General features: G+C 44.1%; 1 pseudogene; it reads right to left on the reverse strand.

Annotated features, from left to right (window-relative positions):
• Positions 1-5,700: 5,700 nt before the first annotated feature.
• Positions 5,701-10,345, reverse strand: LOC134413362 (7-alpha-hydroxycholest-4-en-3-one 12-alpha-hydroxylase-like; annotated as a pseudogene).
• Between the last annotated feature and the right edge of the window lie 372 nt (positions 10,346-10,717).

Genomic DNA, 10,717 nt, shown 5'->3' on the forward strand with positions numbered 1-10,717 from the left:
GCAGCGATAGCAAAATGTTGCACCCCAGCATTGATACGAGAGTGTATGTTATAATATATTCTATTATTTACGTATTTATACATTAGAAGAATTACCAAATTTAAACCATATTTCCAGGTTAGTTAAAAGAGTGAGAGAGAGCAAATAAAACTACGGAAATGTAGGGCTCCATCACACCAGCGATTTGCCCAGGAGTCCACAAGGGTGAGGGATCGATCTTCCCCTCGTTGATCATGTGAAGCTGTGCATCTTCAAGTTCACAGACTACAGAGCTGGCGGTTTATTTATTTATTTATTTATTTATTGCACTTATATGCCGCTCCCATAGCCAGAGCTCTCTGGGCGGTTTACAGAAATTCTAAAATTGAGATAAAAACAAGTATACAAAATTTAAAATTCTAAAACATAGAACATACACACATAAAGCATTGAAAACTGTTAAAAAACTAAACATGTGGGTGATTAAGATGTGCCACCTGGGCAAAGGGGAAAATCTTAACCTGGCGCCGGAAAGATAGCAGCGTTGGTGCCAGGCGAGCCTCGTCTGGGTGATCGTTCCATAGTCTGGGGGCCAACACCGAAAAGGCCCTGTCTCTCGTTGCCACACACCGAGCCTCTCTCGGGGTAGGCACCTGGAGGAGGACCTTAGATGTAGTGACTGGGTATATTCACGCTGGGAGAGGCGTTCCATCAGGTATTGTGGTCCCAAGCCGTGTAAGGCTTTATAGGTCAAAACCAGCCCCTTGAATTGGGCTCGGAAACATACAGGCAGCCAGTGCAAGCGGACCAGAGCAGGTGTTATATGGTCGAACCTTCCCGAAATTAATCTGGCCACTGCGTTTTGCACGAGCTGCAGCTTCCGAATCGTCTTCAAAGGCAGCTCTACGTAGAGCGCATTGCAGTAATCTAACTTGGAGGTTACCAGAGCATGGACAACTGAAGCCAGGGGCTCATCTACACCAAGCAGGATATTCCACTATGAACGTGGTATGAAAGTGGTATATAAAAGGCAGGAGCCACACCAGGCAGGATATAGCGATATGAAAGTGGTATATGGTATGTGTCAATGGGCCCCAACAGTTGTCAGTGCACTTCAATACCGCTATAAAGCAGTAGTGTGGCTCCTGCCTTTTATATACCACTTTCATAGTGGAATATCCTGTTTGGTGTAGATGAGCCCCAGTTATCCCTGTCTAGATAGGGGCGTAGCAGGGCCACCAACCGGAGTTTGTAGAAGGCACTCCGTGCCACTGAAGTCACCTGAGCCTCAAGTGACAATGATGGATCTAAAAGAACCCCCAAGCTACGAACCTGCTCCTTCAGGGTGAGTGCAATCTCATTGATATAAAGGTTCCCTTACTCAAGAGTAAATCCCATTGATTTCAACTGCAGGAGGGAGGAGAGCATTTATTTCTCAGGTAGGTAAAGTAATCAGAAAAGAAATGAAACATGGAGGATAAGAGCCAAAATGAGTGCAGGACGTGGTGGGAATCTACAATGATGTTATTCTAACGTTTTGAATGGGTTACTGTGACGCAGAACGTCAAGTGACCCTGGGTCTCCAACGTTGCAAATGAGTTGTACTTACAGGTTCTGTTTCTTAGTTCCAGCGTGGCGACAGATTCATGTGCCTTGTTCTACCGGTAATTTTCCTCTCCCTTTCTCAGAGCTGCTGGGTTTGCTCCGCCCACTTCCTGTTCTCCTTCCTTCGCCCCGTTTGCTATCTTATCTGCTACAGCAGATAAATCACACCAGCGTTATACTGTGCAATCACTGACAATTGCATGCAAAGGACTCAGAAGTTTTCCACCTTAGAATCTGCTTTGGTTGTGAAGTAGTCTCATGCATCTAGCCTTAATTGTGCTCCTTTTGCAAAAGATTCGCCCGAGCCTCTGCTGTGGGCGCAGGAGCAGGATTTTAAACAAATGCTTACATCTGCGCTAGCTTTATAGATAAAGACACCAAAATTGACACAATAATTCAAATACCAAATTTGAATCGAATTGGGTCATCGGTTGATTTTTTTGTTTGTTTGTTTTTGTTTAACATTTCCCCCCTCTTTGCAAAGGAGCTGAGGAGCACTCAAAGGATCGCTGTAGCTCCATGCAGGAAAATTAACAAGGGTCCAAAGTAGGGTAACCATATGACCAGATTTGCCTGGATTTGGCCGGGTTTTGATGGCAAATCTGGGTGGGGGAGGGGAAATCCGGATTTTTTTTTCAAAGAACAGCTCTAATGGGAATTAACAAAAATGCTTATAACTCCGTCATTAAGATAAAGACATGAAACTTGGCACAATGGTAGCTCTTAGGAAGGGCTTTAGTCATTCCAAATTTGAAAGAGATCCGTTCATCCATTGATTTTTTTTAGGATTTTTTAAAAAATCATCATTTTTAAAGATAAAGAGATGAAACTTTGCACCATGATAGGATTTAGGTAGCACTTTAGCCACACCAAATTTGAAACAGATCTGTTCATCCATTGATTTTTTAGGATTTTTTTTTAAAAAATGACGTTTTAAAGTTATTATTTTTTAAGCTGTCATTTTTAAAGATAAAGAGCTGAAAGTTGGCACCATGATAGCTTTTAGGTAGTGCTTTAGCTATACCAAATTTGAAACAGATCTGGGGCCAGTAGCAAACCCTGTTAACAACAACAGCAGCTTACAATGAGTGAAGACACAGTCAGAAAAGATATTTGAGGGAAGGGGAGAATGTAACACACAGAGTATAGCAAAAGCTTCAAAGTACAGCAAAACCTACAAAAGTAGGAGTGAGTGAAGTTAATTTCAGATACGTTGAATCTCTCACTTGTTCTTTATTTCAGTGATTTTAACATTAAGATGCTATGTAGAACAGATTTGTCTTAAATGTGTGCTGTAAAATCAGACATGTGACCAAGGCTATGTTCAGGAGGGCATGCCCCCTTGGTACTGGACACGCCCACTTGGGGGCGACCATGTTGTCCTCCTTTTTGGTTTCCAAAATATGGTTACCCTAGTCCAAAGTCCAAAACTCATGACCAGCGGGGCTGAAATGGGGCCGCTGCTAAAACTTTTCAATTTGGTCTCCCATCCAAACTCTGACCAGACCCGGCCCTGCAAAGTGGCTGGCTCCTATGCATTCAGGCAATTCCCTGGAACTTGCATTAAGATGTTTTGGGAGGAGGTCTGTGTGTGCTTGTGACTATTGCCCTGCCCTGCTCTGCTATTTAGGAATGAGGCAGGCAGTGGGCGGAGCAAACCCAGCAGCTCTCACAGAAGAGGGAGAACAGCGAAAGGATTGAACAATGTGCCCTGAAGTTCCGTTGCAGCGAAACATAAGTCATGCTAGTGTGTCCCGTGATACAGAGAACCGAAAACAGAGAACCACGTTCGAAAGGGACACTAGCAACGTTATAAGACTAGTGTAGATCCGGCCCCAGGCAGGGGGAGTGTGAAGGAAGGCTGGGGTCCACCCAGTGTCCCTGCAAGGTAGGCTCCTTCACCAAATGTCTAGATTCCCAGGTAGCCCTCTCCTTAGCCCTGACCTTAGTCAGGAAGAGCCAGCCCTCCAGGATATAAAACCACACAAACTTTTAAGGACTAAAGCAGTTTATTTACAGACACTAAAACTATCACGTCAGCCTCAGTCAAACACACAAATTGCACAAACTATAGGATAAAAAGTGGGGTAGGAAGGTGCAGGCAAAGAATGGTGTAAGAATTTAAAAACAAACTTCACAACAGTCAATTCCAAACTGCAACCGAATAAGACTCCAGCCCACCCAAAACCAGGCCTTAAAGGCAAACAGATCCCCCTGGAACGTCCAGACACTTAAACATAAGGAACCGTTCTAAAACCAAGCCTTTACACAGCTCACCAGGGATCTCCCGATCCACATATGTGTATGTCCAGGGAAGATGGCTGCCCCCCCCTTGTCTGCCCACCTCTTTATCCTTTTCCAGGCCGGCAGGCCTCGTGACTCACTTTAGCCAGTCCTATGCCCCACTCGGGTCGTTGGCACCCTCTCCCTCGCCAGGCCGTTTCCACAACTGAAACAGATCAACACCCCAATTAGCACGACCTTGGCTACTCCAGCTAAACTGATAACCCACAGGTGCTGCTCCAGGACATAGGGAGGGTTTGGCACGGCCAATTCCCCATGCCATGAGATGTTCCCTGAAACTCCCTCCTCCTGGCCCAGAGGCTGCAGCCAGACTGAGCAGAACTAACTGGACAGGATAGCAGCCCTTTGGGGCCGTCCTTCACAGGGAGCGTGCAAGAAATCGCTGGTGTGATGGAGCCCATAAGAAGGTGAGCCAAGAGTGGGTGTTTTTGGAGTGGGTGATCTGAGTGATTGTGTGTGGGGTGCGTGCGTGCTGGCGATGTGTGTATTGATGTCCGAATGGGATGCATGGGGTGTTTGAATGAATGCATGTGCATGTTTGCAGTTTGTGGTGGGGGAGGGGTGTAGTTTTCAGTGCGTGATTTGGGTGTGTGTGTGATTTGGATGTGATATTCCTATTAAATAATGCATTTTGACTTTCCTTTCCTATAGATCTTCCTTTCCAATATGTTTGTTATTTACGTATTTATATATTAGATGCATTTCCAAATTTCAACCACATTCCCAGGTCAGTTAAAAACACACACAGAGAGAAAGAGAATAAAACAACTGAAATGTAAATTTTAAAAAATGAAGCGAAAAGCCAGAAAATCAGAAAAATAGTTTAACGTAGTCAGTGGGATTATAGTAAAACAAGAGAGACACATGGCATCTTAAAGACTAAGAAATTTATTCTAACAAAAAGATGTAGGCTGGATGCTTCTTCATTAGTCATGTGCGTGTATGCTATATTTTCTTCACAACAACCTTGTGAGGTAAGTAAACCTGGGAGAGAGTGATAACACCCCCACCCCCTGCGCCCGTCCACTCCCAAGATCCACAGTAAGATCCATAACTGCACATTGGCTCTACACTCCAGGTCAAAGACTGTATCCACTCCTACGTTAATTCCCCTCTCTCTGAAGCATTCAATAAATGCAAAGTATTATTCTTAGTATTACCACTGCTTGTACGATCAGTTACTTCAGGCATTGCTGAGGAATGAAAACAGATTTTCGTTTAAACGGGGGGGGGATTTGTACAACTGATTAGAGTTGTCACTGTTCTCTAGGGTGACCATATTTTGGAAACCAAAAAGGAGGACAACATGGTCCAGTACCAAGGGGTTGTGCCCACCCAAACATAGCCTTGGTCACATGTCTGATTTTACAGCACACATTTAATAGGGTGACCATATTTGGGAAACCAAAAAAGAGGACTCCTAGTGTGTGTGGGGGGAAGCAGCTTTCTGAGTCCTGCAGAAAGTACGTTATTCCCCCGCCACCTTAAAGAACCTGATTGGAGTGGAGGAGGGGAAAGGATTTCATTCTGCACCACGACCATCCACTCCAATGGGGGCCTTTTCTATAATGTCCATGAATGACCCACTTTCCCCTTTAAGACCTCAATTGGAGCTCGGGGTGGGGGAATGATGTGCCTCAAGAAAGCATGTCACTCCCTCCTGCCATGCTAATGGCAGCCTTAAAGGGGAAGGTGTGTCATTCCAGGACATTATTGAAAATGATAGAAAATCCCCCCTGACACCATGGAAAGAACAAAAACCAGGACAAATCCGGGGAAATCCTGACAGTTGGTCACCCTACTGTTCTCTTAATGAGGACACCTGTGTTCTGGCATCTAGGGAAATGTCGGTTTATCACGGCATGAACTTTCAAAGACTCTGGTCCAATGTTCAAGAAATGATCAGACAAGGTAGTATGTCTGTCTGGAGCTCACTACTGCTCCACTGAACCTCTCCCTAAGGTAGTGGCCATGTATGTCTCATCTCGACTTCATACATTTACTGACAGAGGAACCATATGCAACATAAGCAGGTTAGCCAAGAGCTACAGGAAACTGTTCTCCTTTCATAATCACAAAATAACATGGTCACTTTTTTGAACCTCACCCTTATTTTTATTTTTCGTAACCCCACCCTTAAAAGAGACATCTTTGAATATGAGCTAATATTTTACAAAATGTCTTCCACTCAGAACTTCACAAAGTAAATAACTGCCAGCCAAAATAACAATGAAAGCCAGATTTCATTCTCTTTGCCCTCAGGCTGCATTATGATCAAGGGAATGTCTAGATCAGGCGAAATCCCAGGGATCACCCCGGGATCATCCCTGTGTGTCCATATGATGCACAGGAGATCCCAGGGCAGGGAGGGATGATCCCTCCCTTTGCGGCTTTAATCCCGACTTTTCCCGTGGTCTTGGGATTGTCCTGAGACCACGGGATGTGTGGGCAGCCGTTTAGTTTCTTCATAGCTCCTCAGGAGTAAACATGAGGAAGAGGGGACTGGGCATGGGGCACGGAGCTGTTCAGGAGCTCCGTTTCCATCAGGCGGGGAGGAGGGAGCGGTTTTTTATATAAAAAAAACACCTAACCTTTTCAATGGAGCATTCGTGCGCTTATTTTCAATAAAGAAACAAAAAATCAAAAATGGCAGGCACGACATCCTCTTCCTCCTGGGACATTGCATGCCACATGAGGCCTGAGGGGGAGGATCTCACGATCATCATATTGTGGGAACCTCCCCCTCCCCTCCTTCGGTCTAGACATGCCGAAAGACTCCGTATTTGCAAAATAATATTTTTAAGAAGAAGAAAAAGAATTTAACTGTGAGCCCACTTGTTAGTTAGAAATAAAAACCAGGTTTGATAGGGCAATCCTGTGCATATTTTCTTGGAAGCAATCCAAAGGGCTTACTCCTGGGCACTATGCAGAGGATTTGAACCTAAATGACATTCCTCTTAGACTCTCAGTCGGTATTTGAACTGAACATCATGACATGGTCTTGTAGTTCCAAACCCATGTCTTCTTACATCTATCATAGGCATTTCCTCTTCTGCATTAACCGGTTCCATGTCAAAGTAGGCCAGCATCAAGAAGACAAACATCTTCATTTCATAAACAGCAAAAAATCGCCCAGGGCAAAGTCCAGTTCCACCACCAAAAGGCATACTGTAATACTTTAGCTTTTCCCCATTCTTGTAGAACTCCTTTTTTATGCCATCAGGGTTCACAAACCTGTCGTATTTGAATATGTGAGGGTCAGGGTGGATTTCTGGATCTGTTTGCAGTGCAAGAAAAGGTGACAGCACTAGATCATCACCTTTCCGGAGAGTATATTCTTTGCCATCTGCCATCTTAATATCCATTTCCTGCGTCATGGTTCTGTAGAGAAAAACAGACCCTTTCAAGCGCAGAGTTTCCTCTATTGCACTGTCCAGAAGAGGAGTTTTGATCATATCCAAGGACACGCTGATGAAGGGGCCGCCTGTCTTGTCCTCCTGACCGGTCTCTCTTAGAATTCTGTCCACTTCTTCCCTCACTGCCTTCATTGCTTCTGGATATTTCAGGAGATACAGAAGAATCCAGAAAGAAGCATTGACAATGTTAGTTTGAGATAGCCATAGAAGCAGCTGAAATTGAGTCCGCATCTTTTCAGTAACCCCAGGCTCAGATAACTGCTGATCTCGCTCAGCTACCCAACTGCTGATGCCGTCCCTTTGATACAACTTTTCTACTGAGAGAATGTCCCAGAAGTACTTCTTCAATCTCTCTGTCTCCTTCTTGCTCAGAGGATCTAAGGTACCGATAACCATTTGGGGAAAGAAATGGTCAAATTTCTGAAAATTTTCTGACAAGTTTCCTCCTTGGGTTAAATCATTCTCCTTAGCATTTTCTTTGCTGTCAACATCTTTGTGTGGCTCATTGCCAAACAAAGTCAGAAAAGAGGCTTGGAAGACAGTTTCTAGAAGGGGTGTGCTCCGCTCCAATTAGAATCGGAGAATCAGAAGCGAATTGGCCTGCTCCACCTTGCCCAGAGGTGGAGTAGAAGCGGACCGCGGACCCTTAGAAGCAAGGCGAAAAGAAGCGCCCATAGGCGGAGCGCTTCTCTTTTCGCGGAGCGCTCCGATCACCATTTTGAAAAATTTTGCCCATAGGATTGCATTGTGGAAAAGAATAGGGGATAACTGTGTTGTTTTTTAAGATATCTTTCTGAAACTTCTTGTGCTTAGAGAGTTGTGGCTGGGGGTCATTTTGAGCCTACTCTCAGCTCTCTGCGTTGTGCTGTTCGCTTGCTATAATTTTTGGAAAAATCGGGTAAAAAACCCCGGACAGAGGGTAAACCGGCAGTTTTTTTTGTTTTTTGTTTGTAGCGATGACAGGCACATTCAACTCCCAATCCTGATGAGAATTGATGAAGCATCCTCCAATCCCAGCGTTGGAGGGGGGACTAAGGCAGAGCTGCCCTGAGAGCTTTCAGCTTTCAGCCTCTTTGTGGGTTGTCGTTCGTGTGGAGAGGAGTTGCTGCTGCTGTGTTTATTGGAGGAGATAGATTCGGATTTAGCTTGGCTTGTGTGTGTGTTTGTTTGCTTCTTTCTTACTTTTTGCTTAGTTTGCTCTTCGATTTTCCCTTACTTTGATTTAATACATACTTAATTTTTAAAATTTTGGAGTGTTTGTTTGGTTGGTTGGTTCCCCCCCTTCCCCCTCTTAAAGCCTGACTTTGTTCCATCTTCCTTCTTTCTTCTATATAAAAAAAAATACAAAAAAATACAAAAAAAATATTCTCTATTTCTTCTCTCTCTCTCTCTCTGTCTGTGTGTGTGTGTGTGTGTTACTTGGACTGTGTGTGTGACTGTGTTATTGTGTGAGTGTGGTGTGTGCACTGCTTGAGAAGTGCAAAACAGCCAGTTTGAGCATTTCACATACACACTTGTCCCATTTCCCTAAATACACATTAGTATTAGTATTATATAATTATACATATTGCCACACTTCCTTGTGCCCCCAGAAATGTCTGCTGCCTGCCTGCCTTCCCTCCCTCCTCCCCTGCCCACCTTGCAGGGATGGTTTGTGTGTGTCTTGCTTTGACTCAGGGGATAAGTCCTTCCTGCGCTCACTTAGACTTTTTGAGGTTCCAAATCAATTTTACAAGTGTGGAAGGAGATTCATATTTAGGTTTATCTACTCCACAATTCCTGGCATGTTGGGATTTCCTTTGAAATGGCCCCATTGAGCTCTCTGCAGCTTTAAATCCCTGAGATACTGAGGTGTCCGATTTTCATAAATTCCCCCAAAATCAGGGGATGATGGGATTGGCTTGAGTCTTGGCGTGCATGTGTATACATGGATAAACTATCATGGTGCCAAGTTTGAGGTTTCTAACGTGAAAATTGACATGCTTCTATCATGGGACTTGATTTGGGGTGAGTTAAAAGGTTAAAGCCCCGCCAAAAATCAGGGGATGATGGGATTTGCTTGAAACTTGGCATGAATGTGGATCTGGATGGCATCTGTAAGGGTGCCCACTTCCAAAAAAATTATCTGTCAAAATGTCAGAGTACAGTCCATGTCTGAAAATGGGGTGTCCGATTTTCAAAAATCCCCCCAAAATCAGGGGATGCTTGGATTGGCTTGAGGCTTGGCATGTATATCTATATGTCCATGAGGTGTCATGGTGCCAAACTTGAGGTTTCTAACTTTAATAGAAAAAAAAGTTGTATACTTTTTTGGATTTCAATGCAAGCCTATGGGGGGGGGAGAAAGCAGAGCTCTGATCCGGATCCGGAGCTCCGCAGTGGAGCGGAGCGGACTATAGGCGGAGCAGGGCAGAGCGAAGCGGCCTGATCCACAAATTGCGGATCTGAAAGAGAAGCTGATTGGGGGGTCCGTGCACACCCCTAGTTTTTATGTAAAGTGGAGGACTCCCTCCTGCTGCCAAGAGCTTTTGCCCTCACCTGAATCCTGGCTGAGGAGCATCATGGACTTCAACTTCTCCATCATCACCTGGTACAGGACAGGTAGATACTTCCCTCTGAGATACTTATCGCTGATTTTTTTTTAAAAAATGTGTAGCTGAGATTCTGTGCAGTGGACGCCAATAACATTATGTGCCACCATTGGTGTAAATTTATTATAACCCAGCATTTGTTTCGATACCTTCATTAAGGGTTCATAAGTAGAAGGATCAATCAAAAAATGCATGTAACTGCCTTCGAGCAAAACTGTAAAAATATCCCCATGTTTCTTCCTCACCCTTTCCAAAAACTCTTCAGGGCTTTGAATGAAACTTAGCACGTGTCCGAGCCATGGAAGGAAGCCTTTGTCCAAGGGGGGTTCCTTGGGTTTCCTCTTGCAAAATGCTCCTATTTGATGGAGTCCGCCAAGTAGGGTTGCCAAGAGGCACGCTAAGAAAGTGAAAAGCACAGTCTCCCAGAGAGTCATTGCTGATGCGCTGGAGGAAACACTGCAAAAGAATAAATGGATCCACAGGTTTATATGAATCAACCAATCAGATGGCAAATCAGGGTGGGGTGATCTAATCCCATTTCTGAGCAGGTACAAGCAGTTGCACTTTGCCTGATCCTTTATTTATTTATTTATTTATTTATTTATTTATTTATTTAAATATTAATATCCTGCCCTATAACTCAATGATCTCAGGGAGGTGTACAGATAAAATCATACATATAAAAAAGAAGAAATATACAATTCTAAAACAAATTAAACCATTACTGTGTTAAAACTTACAAAAAATATTAAAACAGTAAAATCCAATTAAAAGATGACAGTGTGCAGGCTGGTGGATTTCGCCATCAAAGGCCCTGTCAAA

The sequence above is a fragment of the Elgaria multicarinata genome, chromosome 1, assembly GCF_023053635.1.
Source record: "Elgaria multicarinata webbii isolate HBS135686 ecotype San Diego chromosome 1, rElgMul1.1.pri, whole genome shotgun sequence".
Classification (NCBI taxonomy): domain Eukaryota; kingdom Metazoa; phylum Chordata; class Lepidosauria; order Squamata; family Anguidae; genus Elgaria; species Elgaria multicarinata.